Source organism: Neofelis nebulosa, chromosome 7 (genome assembly GCF_028018385.1).
Source record: "Neofelis nebulosa isolate mNeoNeb1 chromosome 7, mNeoNeb1.pri, whole genome shotgun sequence".
NCBI lineage: Eukaryota > Metazoa > Chordata > Mammalia > Carnivora > Felidae > Neofelis > Neofelis nebulosa.
In genome coordinates, this window is record NC_080788.1 from 14267177 (window position 1) to 14284323 (window position 17147).

A 17147-nucleotide genomic window follows, 5' to 3' on the forward strand; every position below is an offset into this window, starting at 1 on the left:
AGAACAATAACCGAAGCCCTCTTTTCTCTTTGTTCGACCGCTTTCTCAGACGACAAGGAGTTCAGGGTTTTGACGTATGAGCTTCCTCCCCGTGTCACCTGCAGGTTTCAGTGGTTGGTACCGAAACAGGTTGCGTGTTCCCCAATCGGGTCAGTGAAGTTCTGAGAGTTAACAGTCATGGTACGTACAGGTGTTGAGTTGTTTTGCCCATGGTCGGGAGAACAAGGTCTTGGCTCAATAATGAGAGTGATCATTTATTGCCCATTTTCCCCATGCCAGGCAGGCCCTGGACCGACAGCCCTCCTACCTCTTCTGTGTACTCTTTTCAATAACCCGCAAAGTAGGGTGGTTATCCGCGTTTATGGGTAGGAACCGGCAACGGCTCTTTATAGTAAGACGTGGTGGAAAAATGCGGGTAGATGACCACCTAGTTGGCACACTGTTGGAAAGATTATACAGCAAATGTCCGAGAGCTGCGCGTACAGTATGTTTGGGATGCGTCATTCTAATTATAATACACATCGAGACTGTTTACTGTTCTTGCTCCTACAGCATAAACCACCCCTAAGTTAGTGCCGTAGAACAATCCCCGCGTATAACCTGAGTTCTGTAGGTCAGAATTTCTGGCCAGGGCTCATCTGGGAGTCTCTGCTCAGGGTCAAACAAGGTTGAAATGAACCTGGCAGCTAGGGCTGGGTTATCATCTGGAGCTCAGGATTTTCTAAGCTCATTCAGGTTAATGACAGAACCCAATTCATCATGGCAGTAGGGCTTATGGTGATTTGTCTCTTTGTGGCCAGCAGGAGGGGGTCTGCTGCTACTCCGGGTCCCCATTAGCGCTCATCTAATGAGGGCAGCCTCGCTCCGTGTACCCCCCCTCTGGAGGAGCTCTAAGTCTACTGATTATGGACCTTAACTGCATCTGTAGAATGTCGTCTGCTCTATAAGGTAACATAATCATGGGAATAATATTCCATCATGTTCACTGGTCCTGCCCACAATTATGTGGAAGGAAATTATAAAGAGCACCTTGGCCAGGGGCTAGACTCCTAGTGGGGCCATCTTGAATTCTGCCCACCAAATAAGAGTGTCACCACCCTGTTTTTCCCCCCTCATTGGTTACAGTGTGGACATAGGCCGGCAGAACTACAGCTTGTTTTATTTATTTATCTTTTTTATTTTTTATTTTTTTTTGTTACATGTATTCATTTTTGAGAGACAGAGACAGAGCACAAGTGGGGGTAGGGGCAGAGAGAGAAGGAGACACAGGATCGGAAGCAGGCTCCAGGCTCCGAGCTGTCAGCACAGAGCGCGACACGGGGTTTGAACCGATGAACTGCGAGATCATGACCTGAGCCGAAGTCCCATGCTTAACCGACTGAGCCACCCAGGCGCCCCGAGATTGTTTTATTTTTAAAAATGCTTTCTAAGATGTGGTTCAGTTGTCCAAAAGCAGGTTTAAAATGTTCAGCTTGATGAAAAATGTGTAACTTGTATCTTATTTCAATGGGTATCTTCTCTTTTAATTTTTTTTTTCAACGTTTTTTTTTTTTTTTTTTTTTTTTTTATTTATTTATTTTTGGGACAGAGAGAGACAGAGCATGAACGGGGGAGGGGCAGAGAGAGAGGGAGACACAGAATCGGAAACAGGCTCCAGGCTCCGACCCATCAGCCCAGAGCCTGACGCGGGGCTCGAACTCACGGGCCGCGAGATCGTGACCTGGCTGAAGTCGGACGCTTAACCGACTGCGCCACCCAGGCGCCCCTCTTCTCTTTTAATTTTATAGATGTTTTAAAGAATTGAAAAATAACGTTTTTTAAAGTATATGTAAAAAATAATTCCAATTGAATGAGTGTTTTTTTTAACACTTTCTTGATTCGCATTTGTGGGGAGACACTGTCGGCCGTGGGCTCTCACTGTCCCCACGTGGCCTTGCTGAGTGCGCCACGCCGCAAAGCCTACGTGCCCATCTCCCCATGGTGGTTCGCTCGTGGGTCACGTTAACTAATTACATAGGTTAAGTTGACCACAACATGACTCCCCTGGGTCTGTTCGATTCTCAGGTGAATTACGTGAGGCTACTGAATGCCTTTTGATACACTGTTTGCCATTTGGATATCCCCGAAATCAATAAAAGACAGACTTGCCCAGTTTAATACAAGGGGAAAAGCCTTGACCAGTCACTTGACAAATGAGCCATGATCCCCAGCCTGGGGATATGCTAGGGTTAATTAAGAAAACTGACTTCACAACACCAAATCCTGCTAACCTGGGCTCCATCAAAATGCAGGTTTGGAATGCCAGGGGACAAGGGTGCCGACACCCAGCAAGGCTTCAGTCTTAAAAAGTTGTGCCATCGGGGCGCCTGGGTGGCTCAGTCGGTTGGGCGTCCGACTCCGGCTCAGGTCACGATCTCGCGGTCCGTGCGTTCGAGCCCTGCGTCGGGCTCTGGGCTGACGGCTCGGAGCCTGGAGCCTGCTTCCGATTCTGTGTCTCCCTCTCTCTCTCTGCCCCTCCCCCGTCCGTGCTCTGTCTCTCTCTGTCTCAAAAATAAATAAAGCGTTAAAAAAAAAAAAAAAAAAAAAGTTGTGCCACTGATTAGCAACTTACAGATAGACCCAGAGAAAAATAAGACCATTTGATACTCTAGTTATGTCCTGTTCTGCCAACTTCACGAAATAGCACAGTCTTGTTCTGAACTAGTTACACCTGTGTCACTATTACTGAAAAGCCGAGAAGAAAAAGAAAGTAACAAAATAAGCTAAGTAGTAGATGTAAAAGACCGAACTAAGCAATAGTATATGAACAAACGAAAACCAATAAAATTGGTTTTGCAAATCAGTTTTGCCTCTCTTCCATTGGGATTTCAGACACTTATCCAGTGTGTCACTTAAAACTTTTTGCTTGTATGGCAGTCATGGTCCCTGAGTAATAAAATGCTGACGACTTTGGTGTCCGATGAGCAGATATGTGTGTAGCAATTTACACAGAACGTAGTTTGAGGAAGATAAAACAAAACCAATTGGAAACGAAAATTGCACTCCTCAAACTTCTTCTCCACCACATACAATTACCATGGGGTTTAAAAAAAAAAAACAAAAAAAAACCTCCTTCCCACAAAGACAGCCACTTTCCCAATGTCCCTTTCCCAATCAAGTTAAGAAACAAAGCCCTCTTGGGTAAATCATTGCAATGCTAATGAAATCCAGACAGGCAACTTGAAACTTGAAACAGAAAAAACAAAGTTATCCAATGGAAATCATTTATTAACAGTCCCTGGTTCATTGAAACTAACAAAATGTGGAAGAAACATGACCTGAATGTGTCACGGATGATAATGATCTTATGCCTCTGCTGGGCTTTCTACCCAGATGGATCCAAAACACTTTTCTGGGTTTCCTAAGGGGTGGGAAATAAGCGGTTGACCATTAGTACAAATTAATAACTTCTGGGGTAACTAACGGCATCGATTAACGACTGTATCCGTAGCTACCCAAGTTTCAAGAAATCGACACAACTCCAGCTGCACCCTGCCTCCATTAGACAACTGAAGAAAGAAAATGCCCTGCTAGCAATCCACATTCACAGCGGACCTAACACTTGCCTTTAGAACCAATCATACAAATAATGAAAAAGGCTATTGCCTCTGGTATGTTTTTATCTACTAAGTTCTTTCTAGAACTGCACTTGCAAATGCCTCCCAGAGTGAATCAGGTAAGCAGTAGCAACCCCATGCATTTTATTGCTCTGTACAAATGCTGGCCTGTAGCTGCTCCTGCCTTGTCAACTCACACACACACACACACACACACACACACACACACTCACTCACAGATTTGAGCTCAGAAAAGGGAGTTAGCTTGGAAAAGTTACATTACAGCAATGAGAAAAAGGACAAAAAGGACATACTATACAGTTAGAAACCACACTCCAAAGAAAAAGCTATTTTTGCTCGTTCAACGTTTGTCCAATCGGCTTGTGAGACCATGCACCAATTGCCTTCTGGAAAATACTTCACCCACTTTACTTGGAGTCTGATGAGACTATGTTAATTAGGTGCCCTACTCACCCTTAGTGGAGGGGCAGGTACACATAACTTAAGTCAACCGAGAACCTTCTCAGAAGTTGAATGGTTAGTAGAGGGACAGAAAAGATCAAGTTTATATATCTTATTATAGCTTATATAATCTTATATAGTTTATATATAAATTGAGTTATCTATAAGTTGAGTTTTGTCTGTTCTTAAACTTTCTTTTTTTTTTTTTAATGTTTATTTATTCTTGAGACAGAGAGAGACAGAGCATGAACGGAGGAGGGTCAGAGAGAGGGAGACACAGAATCAGAAACAGGCTCCAGGCTCCGAGCGGTCAGCACAGAGCCCGACGCGGGGCTCGAACTCACGGACCGCGAGATCGTGACCTGAGCCGAAGTCGGCCGCCCAACCGACTGAGCCACCCAGGCGCCCCTTAAACTTTCTACAAATTGATTCATGGTGTGTATTTGGGGGGAGCCATCTTCTTCTTGTCAACATTGTGTTAGGAAATCCTTCCATGCTATCTTGTGCAGCAATTTGTTCTTAGTTTTTGTTGCTGAATGAACATACTGAATCTTATGTATTCAATGGTTGGTAATCATTTGGGTTGTTTTCATTGGGGGGCTATTACGAATAATTCTGGTATGATCGTGGCCTTTGGAGTACATAATCATATATCTGTTGGGTGAATTTTAAGATTAACATGGCGAAGTCATGGAAGACGGGAATGTTCAGTTATAGTAAATACTGATGACGTGTTTCCTGAAGTGGTTGTCCCAATTAATATTGCCATTATGAGAATTCTGCTTGTCCCGCCATTTATTAGCCATCGTCTCCATCCATTGGCACTGTCAGATGCTTCCTGATTGTCTGGTGGTTGGAGGGTTGGATTAACCTGTCTCGTGGTGGTGTAGTGATCTCACACTGTCGTTTTAATTTGCATTTCCCTGGTGACTGGAGCTACTGAGCACATGTTCGTATTTTTTAGCCATTTGGATAGCCTCTTTTGTGAAGCGACTGTCTTTTGCCCAATTGTTGAACGAGATTCATCCATCATTTTTTTTTTTGAATTATAGAATTTCTAAAGACTTCTATAGTCTACAAATGAGTCTTTTATCAGCTATGTTTTTCTGTACCTTCCTCTACTCTGTGACTTGGCTTGATAAACTTTTTGATTTTCATAAAATCCATTTATCGATCCTTTTCTATATGGTTAGTTTACAGAATAATTCTGCTTACATAATAGTGGCCAATGCAACTCGAATCTGTTTTCCCATTTTTTTAATTAATTAATTTATTTGGAGAGAGAAAGAGAGAGAGAGGGAGGGCAGAGAAAGAGGGAGAGAGAGAAAATCCCTAGCAGGCTCCACCCTGTCGGCACAGAGCCTGACACAGGGCTCGATCCCAGAAACCGCATGATCAGGACCTGAGCTGAAACCAAGAGCCAGACACTTGACCGACTGAGCCACCCAGGCACCCCCGTTTTCCCCATTATGGTGGAAGATGGGGGAAAAAAACCTAGAAGATGATATTCCATCTAATTTGGGAAGATGACATAATCCCCTGAAAAGTATGCTTTTGCTTACGCTGGTATTATTTGTAGGAAGAATAAATTATTTCGTTGTAATCTTTAATGACACAAGAGATATTTTTTACTCACATACCTCTAATCTAAGAAATAATACATAGTCACGCTGCCTGAATTATGGAACTGTAAGTCAAATCTGCTGTGTTTCTATTGCAAATTGCTTACCAAGCCATGATGTCTTCAGCCAACAACAGCTCTGGTCAGCGGAGACAAGAAGTCAATGCTCATGGGTTTCTTACCAAGAATGTTCCTCCACCACATTAGGCTTCAACAACAAAATTGAGCAACTGTTAATACAAAATAATCCACGGCCAGTTTTTCCTATCAAGTTTACGCGGGTAAAATTACCTAGATTATCCAAACACACACATACTTTTACCTGGATTTCTTGGGAGAACAACTCTTCTTGTCAGATCTCTATTATTAGGCACTTGCAGTATATTACATATGAAGAAAGTCACAGAGGTGAGTGTTTTTCCCTATAGACCATATGGCATGGAAGAGAAAATGGAGTACCATGTCCCTACTAAGAGGAAATGTAATATTAAGAACCAAAACCCAAAAATGCAGGGGCGCCTGGGTGGCTCAGCCGGTGAAGCGTCCGACTTCGGCTCAGGTCATGATCTCACGGTTCGTGGGTTGGAGCCCCGCGTCGGGGTCTGTGCTGACAGCTCGGAGCCTGGAGCCTGCTTTGGATTCTCTGTCTCCCTCCCAGCGTATATTGATTTAGAAAAGCCATATTTTATCGTGGCCAGCAGTATAGAGAATAGGAACTGTGGATTAAAGACCATTTCATGCAGGACACTCTCTAGGATAGTTATTTTATTTAACTTGACATAGAAACTGACGGGATGAGCAGCATCCGTGGTGTTTTACAAGTGAGGCCGCCAGGGCTCAGAGAAAGCTAAATGAACAATATGGCGCAAATCCCATAGCTGGCCGAGATCCACCGGACGTGAAGGGCGTGACCTTCGCATTTTGTCACACTTTGCCTTCCCGTTGGGGTATTTCCTCAACTAGATGGAGACCCTTTATCCAGGAGGCTGGCCAGTTCACATTCATGACTGCTCACTCTCCTAGCAGCACACCCTCATTTAGCCCATCGGTCACAGCCACTGAGACCCAGGGAGGAATCCCAAGCGTCAACAGACCCCAGAGCCACGTCTGCTGTGACAGAGCAGTTGCAGAAAGGCCTTACCCGGTAGAGCTTCCCTGGGCAGTTGGTTGGTTGTACGTCTGGACGTATTTCTTGGGTTTTCTCGCTCCTCCGTCGAGGCTCTAGCCCTCTTTCCGGGCTTCATCATTGGATTTGCTCATGGGAAATTTTTCCATCTCATTAGCTGAATTCAACTGGCATCTCCAGGACAAAACATCCTTTGTTCACTAAGGAATGAAGTAAAGACTGTACGAGCTTTTAAACTTTCGACGGTCCTGGAACACTGGTCTTCATAATGATGTCCCGCGTGAATAATGAACACACCTGGACTACACCAGACCGTCCTTCATAAAGAGACTTATTTTAGTTTTCACTGTCTTTGTGTAAAAATGAATCATAATCTCGAGTGCAAAATAGTGGAAGGAGGGGATTAGAGGGGAAACAACATGGGCTTGGCCATCAGGTCACCATCCAACTCCAGGCCCTGCTTTCACTTGTCCTGGGACCTCAGGCACGTCACCCAAGGCATCCGAATCTGTTTCTGCACCTCTGCACGGTGACGGGACTATAGAAGTGTGTGGTGAGCCATGAGGAGGATAAGGCTATGAAAACACTATGCGGGAGGGTGGTGTCGTTGTCGCTTCCGTTGTTGTTGTTGTGGTTTGTGGTTTTCAAATCTTTTTAAAGCCGAAATTCCTTCAGATAAGCCCCCACCTTGCCCAGGAGTCTTGGCCATGCCCAGATAGGAATCAAGCAAACCTAGCAGCTCGGAGAATCCAGTAACGGGACGAGAAATGGCCAGGGGAGTCTGAGATGAATGTTATTGAGAAGGCCAAGCACATAGAGGAGCGTGAGGACGTGAATTCAAGCCAGTCCTGGGAGAGGACAGAAGACTGCAAGTTACCAAACCCCAAATGCAGGATGGGTCCAAGGTAAGAAGCCTGACTTCGGAAGGCACTCCAACAGAAACTCCGTAGGCTTGATCTATCATATGGGGCCCCTGGGCGCCTCGGTCAGTTGGGCATCCGACTCCGGCTCAGGTCACGATCTCGCGGTTTGTGGGTTCGAGCCCCGCATCGGGCTCTGTGCGGACAGCTCAGAGCCTGGAGCCTCCTTGGGATTCTGCGTCTCCCTCTCTCTGTATCCCTCCCTGACTAGTGCTCTGTCTCTCTCAAAAATAATAAATGTAAAAAAAAATTAATAAAAACATAATAAATAATAAAAAAATCTATTATATATGCCAGTAAGCGGTCTTCCCCAGGTCCCCATTCCTAGGTCTGCCCTGCCCACCCCCACCTGCTGCTAAGCTCTACCCCTAACCTGAATCTGTGCAGTGGCCTGCTTGTGGATCCCAGTGTCAGGCTTCATTTCCATCTGTAAGATAGAACCTAAACGATTTTCAAAGATCTTCCTCAAAAGAGGGAGAGAAGACTCCCTCCTGTTAATATTTCTCGTATCTAATCCTTATATTCAGGTTGCCAGATTTCTGACTAGGCTCATTAATTTACTTAATTATTAGATTTTAGAAATAATTGAACCCTCAATTTAAAAAGCCTCAGGGCATAGCTCCATAAAAACTTGCCTCGAAATATCAACGAGCATCTGCAATAACAAAAATACAATCTATCTGCATACAACCGCACACTTTGCTCACGACTTTGGACAGACCGATTTATAAGATTCGTTTAGCTTCCTGCTGTAAAATTACTTTGTCAGAGCACCCTCAGGCCTGGCATACGCGGGTTTAAGAGACATGCTTTCCCCTGATATGTGATACCTTAAAAAAAGTAATGGGGTAAGTGTTGGGTCTGCCGGTGGGGAGGCACTGATTTATACATTGTGTACTTGGAGGTTAAGGCTGACAACATCACAAGTCTTAGGTGGCTCACATAATCTATCTGGGTCACACTTTCCAAATTGTAAGATAACGCTGTGGGAATAGATGACCTCCATGTTTCTTTCCAGCTCAAAAATTCTACGGGTCCGTAAGAAGGGGAGCGGATGGTTTAAGAGCAACAGAATTCTGCTGAGATTTTCTACCTTGGATATTATCCACCGCAGCCGGCTATCCGATGCGTTTTCCAAACTCCGGAATCAGGTGGCCATTAGCGGTTCATATTCATTTGGAAACCACGGGCCCGAAGTGATTTATGGAAGTTTATAAAACATCGAGAAGATGTGATCCCCTGCCCTTGATGTACTTACAGCACAACTTTTGTTTTGCGGCACCCTCAATTATGATAACTGACTCCTTCTCCATATGCAGAAATATCTCCCAGAAATAATTAGCTGCAGACACAAAACAATTAGGTGGTTGCAACCTCATAAAATGTGGTTGTTAGTTAATTGGCTCATATTCACATTGTGATATTTGCACTTACCACCTTAGCACCTGCAGAATTTTAGCTCACAAAAAATGGAAGCAGGGTTTCAGAAGCATGGCCCGGCAAGTGGAGTCTAAATGGCCAATGTGACCTGCATTTTCTATGGGCATCCTTAATAGCACTCAAAAATATTCAAGCATATGGACATATAAAATGTTAATTTCTAGACCGCAGACTCTTTTGCAAGAATAATGACTACCAGGGGCTTAGAGCAACACCCATATCTCACCTCGATTTTCTGCCCCGTTTTCCTCTGTGGGTTCATCCCCTTAGGCCTCTTACACCTAAGGGCAATGGGTCGGATTTTGTGTTTAGGATTTTTTTGACAAATGAGAACACCTGTCCTGTGGCGAAGCCTGTGCCTGGACTGCATATCGGTAAAGCGTATTTGCTTTTCGGGGCGCCTGGGTGACTCAGTGGGTTCAGCACCCGACTTCGGCTCAGGTCATGATCTCTCACGAACTCCCATGATCCGAGCCCCTGGTCGGGCTCTGTGCTGACAGCCCGGAGCCTGGAGCCTGCTTAGGATTCTGTGTCTCCCTCTCTCTCTGCCCTTCCCCTGTTCGTGCTCTGTCTCTCGCTGTCTCTCAAAAATAAATAAATGTTGAAAAAAAAAAAAAAAGCTTATTGCTTTGAGTGGAGTTTTCCCCTTTTCCTCGTGGTTTGATCTGAATTCATTCTCCCCAGTGACCAACTATATATTAACCACACCTAGTTTTAGAACCCCCAAACACAAGGCTGCCTTTTGTTGTAGCTTTCCTTTATTCCCCAATCGCCTGAGATTTGGAGCCAGAATTTCACCACTTAGCTCTAATTGATTAAGGTCACCGGACCAGATGCTCAATATACTGACAATGACTCTCTCCGTGACCTAACTTTAGCCAGGCTCCTCTGAGCTCTTTCTCCACTAGGCCCCAATCTTTGTTTATATAGAGTTGAACAGAACACCAAACGTAGCTTCTATCAGCTCAAAGCCACGTCCCCAGGATGACCCTAGTCCCCTTAAAGTGCCTGCCTGAGAAAACTCAAGACTGCCAGGGGAACGTTCTGTTTGTTCCGGACAGCACCCAAGGACGGGGGCCCCTGACTCCCAGCCTCTCTGGGAGGTTGGGGCATAACTTCGAGAAGCGCCATTTGGCAAACCCGGTGGGTTTCGCATGCACGAACCCCACTTCTTGCATCTTGTAGTCGTTCCCTTTCCTGAGCTGAGGCCCCACGCATCCCCTTCTAATCCTCATTCTCCCTTGAAGACGCCCATTATCTCCGTACAGATTGAAGTTGAGTTCAGTTCCTAGCAGACTCTACCCTGTCACAATAGTATATTCTCGATTAAAACCTGTTCTTACCACTTTCGCTGGTATCAGGCTTTGTTTATCTCGAACAGTACCTACACTTCAGTGCCCCAGGGCACATGGTACCCAGAAAGCGGAAACAGTCACCAAAGAGATGCCTTGGCCAAGCATGTTCTGGACCGGCATCACCTCAACCACGTCTGGCTTTTGACTTACTAACCACGCCTCTCAAATCCAGAGTGACCCAGCGTGCAAGGGCCCACATCAAGGAAGAAAAACTCCTAAATGCTTCCAGAGAGATTTGCAGCCTGGAATCAGCATCCACCGAAGGCGGAGCTTTGTTGCCTGGAGAAACCCACAGGCTTCCCACCGTCTTCCCTGTCTTTCCTCCGTGGAGCTGCCTGGCATTGGTTCCGACCCCCTTTGATGACTTGTTTAAGCTGCCGAGGTGAATGTTTTCAACACCTATTTGTTCCACAAAGCGTTGGCTCCTGGCCATCCGCTTTGGCCGGTCCAGATAACATCGGATTACAGCTGTGCCCGGTTGAGAATTCAAACTACTTCTCAGAAACCTGGCAGCTTTCGTGAGGCCTTGATACATGAAGACGTTCATTTCAAAGGAGGACGAGGAGGAAAAGGAGGAGGAAGAAGTGAAGACAAAAGAATGGGGGTGGAAGAGAAAGGGAGCAGGAAGAGGCGGGGCAAGGAGAAGGAGGGCGGAAAGAAGAGAAACATTTGAGTCTGACTTTGTAGCAAAGCTCGCTATTCAGCAAGCCCACGCTGCAATTTTTTGGGGTTGGTTTTTTTTTTTTTTTGCATTCACAAAGCAATGTGTTGGGGGAAGGAGGAGGAAAAGAGAAGAAAGGAGGAAGAAAAGGAACAGGGAGCCACTTTGTTTTTTTTTTTTTTTTTTTTTTTTTTTTTTTTTTTTTTTTTTTTTTTTTTTTATTTATTTTTGGGACAGAGAGAGACAGAGCATGAACGGGGAAGGGGCAGAGAGAGAGGGAGACACACAGAATTGGAAACAGGCTCCAGGCTCCGAGCCATCAGCCCAGAGCCTGACGCGGGGCTCAAACTCACAGACCGCGAGATCGTGACCTGGCTGAAGTCGGACGCTTAACCGACTGCGCCACCCAGGCGCCCCAAGCCACTTTGAATATCAGAGAATGCCAAGAGGGGCCAAGCCAGATGCAGAGGGACCAGACGATGGCCCAGTGCAGAGCAACATGCCTCAGCTGGTGTTAACAATGAATTCAGAAGAGGGCACCTGGACAGCTGTCCCGTTACTCCACGCAAGTTCTGTTTACCCTTTACTGACCAGAGAGCGCTCGCCATTGACACAGAATACACGCGGCTTCGAGATATTAGCAGACATATGCCACGCTCATTTCTTCATCGCGGGGTCAGGATGTGTTTGTTTTTTAAAAATTTTTTTAAATGTTTTTATTTTGTTTTTGAGACAGAGAGAGAACAGGGCATGAGCAGGGGAGAGGCAGAGAGAGGGGGAGACACAGAATCCGAAGCGGGCTCCAGGCTCCGAGCCGTCGGCACAGAGCCCGACGCGGGGCCCGAACTCAGGGAGTGTGAGATCGTGACCTGAGCTGAAGTCGGACGCTCAACGGACTGAGCCACCCAGGCGCCCCAGGGTGTGTTTAAACATAAGATAGCAGAGATCAAAATTTGAGTCTAAAGATGGCAATGACAACATCTTCTGGAGCAGACGGGAAAGAGGATTAAGAGATGTGTGCAGTGTGAGAGAGGAAAAAAGCTGAAATGTCTTCTCTCAAGAACTATTTCTAGAAAATACAATGGCCAGAAATGTTATGTGCCAGTGGGAGAGGTGATTGCTATTTGGATCAAGGTTAACACAGCTAAACGTGTTTTGTTTTTTTAAGTTTATTTATTTATTTTGAGAGAGAGAGAGAGAGAGAGAGAGAGAGGATGAGTGCTGGGGAGGGGCAGAGAGAGAGAATCCCAAGCAGGCCCAATGCAGGGCTCACTATTAAGAACCATGAGATCATGACCTGAGCTGAAATCAAGAGTTGTTTGTGCACTTTCTTACAGTTGGTGAGTTTGACCCCCCCGCCCCTTTCGGGCTTCATGTGGACAGTGCGGAGCCTGCTTGGGATTCTCTCTCTCCCTCTCCCCTCCCCTTCTCCCTCCTCCTCTCCCTCTCCCTTTCTCTCTCTCTCTCAATACAAATAAATAAACTTTAAAAAGTTGGACGCTTAACCAACTGAGCCATCCAGGTGCCCCAACACAGCTAAACTTTCAAAGGAGGTGAGAGCTGGCATTTATTCCCTACATTCCTAGTATAACTTGGTAACTTATTGTTCGCAGAAAGGGAATAACTGGGAAATAAAGTGACGCCTGAAGGTTTATGGAACGAAAGGTGAAATCCAGTTTCGGGTAGGCTACTGACCATATGAACTTTCTTCTTCTGCTTCCCAAACACCCAACAAATGACACCCAAGGGTGATAAGGAACAAAAACAGATATACATGTACAAAACCCTGAGCCATCGCAGAACCAGAGATTTTGCACATTTCTGGAAGTAGAAAGTGCATGGGAGTTGTTGCCAGGCTGGCTGGCAGGCTCCAGAGAGCTTCTGGTGTTAGGGTAGAAGGAAGAAACGAGCCTGAATGGGAGGGATTGCGTAATGATCTAGAGTGTCTTTCTCCCTCCACCCCAGCAGGCATAACTCGCAATCTGATGTCTACTCCAGGCGAAAAAAATCACACTGTCATTCTCCAAAGGGATATAACTGTCCAGAGTACATTTGGTAGCTGGTGAAGGTCTAGGTTTATAGAAGAAAGCTATTCTTCTTATAGCTTTCATGGGTCTTTGCCCATGACCCTAAATCAGAGATTCAAGCCAAACCTGTGTGCTCAGAGATTCAAATCAAACGGACTCCTTTCTCGTTGGTTCTTGAAGAGGGACAGATCGGCATCGCCAGAAAGTTGAGGAATATTTCAGCATGAAGAAAAAAGATTTTAAAAAAGGAAAAAAGCAGAAAGAATTAAAAATGGACTCCAACAAGGGGGTAGGGGGAATAAGAGAGAAAATCTCTAATAATTATCCTTGGAGAAGTGTGGAAAGGTCTTGTATTCATCAAACAAGAAGAGGCGGCCATGAAGAATGAACTGCCGTTGACCCAGAGGGTTTCTAGGAATGTAAGATAGGATTGCAGAGGGGAAAAAAGAGCGCAGAAAGAGCTGAGAAAGAAAGATGAACCCATGTCTCAGAATGTGCAGCAAAGGAAAAGAGGCAAAATGTTAGAGAAAAGGTAACAGGAGAGTTAACTCCCAAAGTGCAATCTGATCAACAGTTGCATCAGAGAGAACGGAGCAAATTAAGTGGGCGGGGGGGAGATGATCAAATCAGTAGAAGTAGAAACTTCACAGACCTCAGGGAAACATGCAGTTTCAAAATGAAGGAGCTTGACAAATGCCAAGCACAAGGAATGAAAATGACGGAACACCTACACACTTGAGTGTAAAATTATAGAAAACCAAAGATCAAACTGTATGATCTTAAGTTTCCACCATGGGGAAAGTCGGCCATCTAAAAAGATAGAAGGAGAAGTGGGGGGTGGGGAGAGGAAGAAAGAGAAACATTATTTTTTTTTTTGAGAGAGAGACAGAGAGAGAGAGAGAGAGAGAGAGAGAATGAGTGGGGGAGGGGCAGAGAGAGAGAGAGACAGAGAATCCCAAGAAGGCTCTGTGCTGTCAGTGCAGAACCCAACGTGGAGCTTGAACTCATGAACCATAAGATCACACCCTGAGCTGAGATCCAGGGTAAGATACTTAACGGACTGAGCCACCCAGGTGCCCCATTATCATCATCATCATCATTATATGAAAGATTTTGTTAGCAATAACAGAGGCAAAGAAATTTCACACAGATTTGGTCATTATTCCTAGACTTCATACACTGTAAGTGATGGAAGTTGCTGCAAAGATCCCTTTTAAAGATTATTTTATTTGTTTGTGTATTTGTTTATTTTTAATGTTTATTCATTTATTTTTGAGGGAGAGAGAGAGTGTGCCCAAGCGGGGTTGGGGACAGAGAGACAGGAGGCAGAGAATCCCAAAAAGGCCCCGGTGCTCTCAGTGCAGAACCTGAACCGGGACCCAACCCCATGACTGTGAGATTAAGACCTGAGCCAAAATCACAACTCGGACACTTGACCAACTGAACCATCCAGGTACCCCTAAATTTCATTTTAAAAGGCAATAAAGCAATCGGCTGTATTATGGAAAGCAGGAATTTTCTCGATGGAACTGAAAAACCAGATTTGGTAATTTGCAGTTCAGGATACAAATACAGCAACAGCATGTATGGATTCGAAAAATATCTACATCTGAAACAATATAGAAGTGAAGATGATGCCAAAACAACCTTTTGAAAAAAATTGTGCCAAAGAAAGATAAAAGTAGGAATTTTTTTTCTAAATTAATAATATGGCCTACATGATATACTTTTATAGATTCCGCTATCATGAATTTACTAAGTTAAATATAATAAGTAACCAACTATCTTATGACATATATATACACACACACACACACATATATGTGTATATATACATATATATGTGTGTGTGTGTGTGTGTGTGTGTGTGTATATTCAAGCTAGGTCATACCCTCTGAAAAAGCCTTTCACTTAGAAAAATAGTCTGAAATGATTTCAGAATATAATAGAATTATGTTATTAATATTAACAAATTAGAAATAATATTAGATCTGACAGATACTGAAAGGTAAAAGGAGGAAGTAGATAAAAAAGATATAGAGGTTTAATTATATTACATAGAAGTACAAAAAGATAAACTAAGTTGGATATATGGAATCCTCATCTATCATAATGGGAATTCAATAGCTAAATGAAGAAATAGAAATAGCATATCATTGAATAATTTGAAGGCAAGAACTTCTAGAATTCTCCCAAAAAAATGGGCAGAAGTGATTGCCTCTGGGAAAGAAAGAATATATTTGGGGAATTGTGGAATTACACTTGAGTGTTCTTCATTAAAATTAAGACTGTTTTAACATCATAGATTATCGGGCCGCCCGGGTGGCTTAGTCGGTTGAGTGTCCGACTTTGGCTCAGGTCATGATCTCACAGTTCGTGAGTTCGAGCCCCGCGTCGGGCTCTGTGCTGACATCTCAGAGCCTGGAGCCTGCTTCGGATTCTGGGTCTCCCTCTCTCTCTCTGCCCCTCCCCCTTTCATGTTCTGTCTCTCTCTCTGTCGAAAATAAATAAACATTAAAAAAAATAAGTAAAAAAAAAATCATAGATTATACCCAGATACGCTAGGGCATACTTATAGCCCTTATTGTAAACCTGAAAAATAGGTGTTATTGAAACTTGAGGTTTACAGAGACGAAATGGAGACTCAGAGAAGGAAAATGACCCAAACTAGAACAGCCTTATAGGTGGTAGAAATGAAGCTTTTATATAACCAGATTTTCCAAATGCTATTCTCTTTGGAAATCTCAAAAACAGGAGTGGATACCCTACACGGCATTCTGCCAAAGTTTTTCAGACAATATTCTTTCAACAATGTAGTTAAATCCAGCCATGTGGTCTCTGTCACAATCACTCAATTCTGCCATTATAGTGCAAAGCTGCTGTAGACACTAGGGAAATGGATGGGTGGGGCTGGATTTGGCCATGAGCTATAGTTTGGCAATCTTCTGATCAATACATTAGCTTGTTCTTTTAATTGTTTTTTTTTTTTAATTTTTTTTTTAATGTTTTTTATTTATTTTTGAGACAGAGAGAGACAGAGCATGAACGGGGGAGGGGCAGAGAGAGAGGAAGACACAGAATCCGAAGCAGGCTCCAGGCTCTGAGCCATCAGCCCAGAGCCCGACGCGGGGCTCGAACTCACGGACCGTGAGATCGTGACCTGAGCTGAAGTCGGACGCTCAACCGACTGAGCCACCCAGGCGCCCCTAATTGTTATTTTTAGTTTCACTTCCGGGGTCAGGGGTAGGAAAAAGTTTGCACTGAACCTAATCTTCAAACTTCTTCTAGCCCCCGCCATTACTGTAGACACATAATGCTGCAAGTATCCTTGCCACTCAGGGCTTATTTTCTTCTCTATAATTTGGCTCTGTATCCCATAAACTGATGGCTACCTAGCATTTTTTATGGGGGGGGGGTTGTTCTACTGACATATTATTTATCAGATACAATCTCAGTAAAAAAAAGACTAAATAACCATTTTCAATGGTCAAGAGTAACACGGAAGTGGCGAATTTCATCAGTCTAGAGACTCCGAGGTATGAATATCCTGTAGGGTAGGGGATCGCCGGGTTGTATTTACAGGACAAGACACAGAAGCTGAAACAAAGGTAAGGGGCTATGCATTTGATTGGTTGATAGAGTCATGATTCATTCGGGATGACAGAACTGGGGCATATGAATGACCCAATGGATTCAATAAGTGGATTCTGGAAATGCCATCAAAACAAAGTAGGGAAGGTCACCTATAATGCGTCCAGCAATGGGCTGAGAACCGACGAACAGTCTCTTTATGGCACTTCCCAGAGAAGAATCACCTGTCTCTCTCTATACAGATTCTCTGTGCTAAGATCTAAATTCCTGGGACAGAGAATCTTATTAGCATAGCCACTGCCCACTCTTCAGGCAAGGGAAAACAGACACTATCCTTCGCTACTCTTA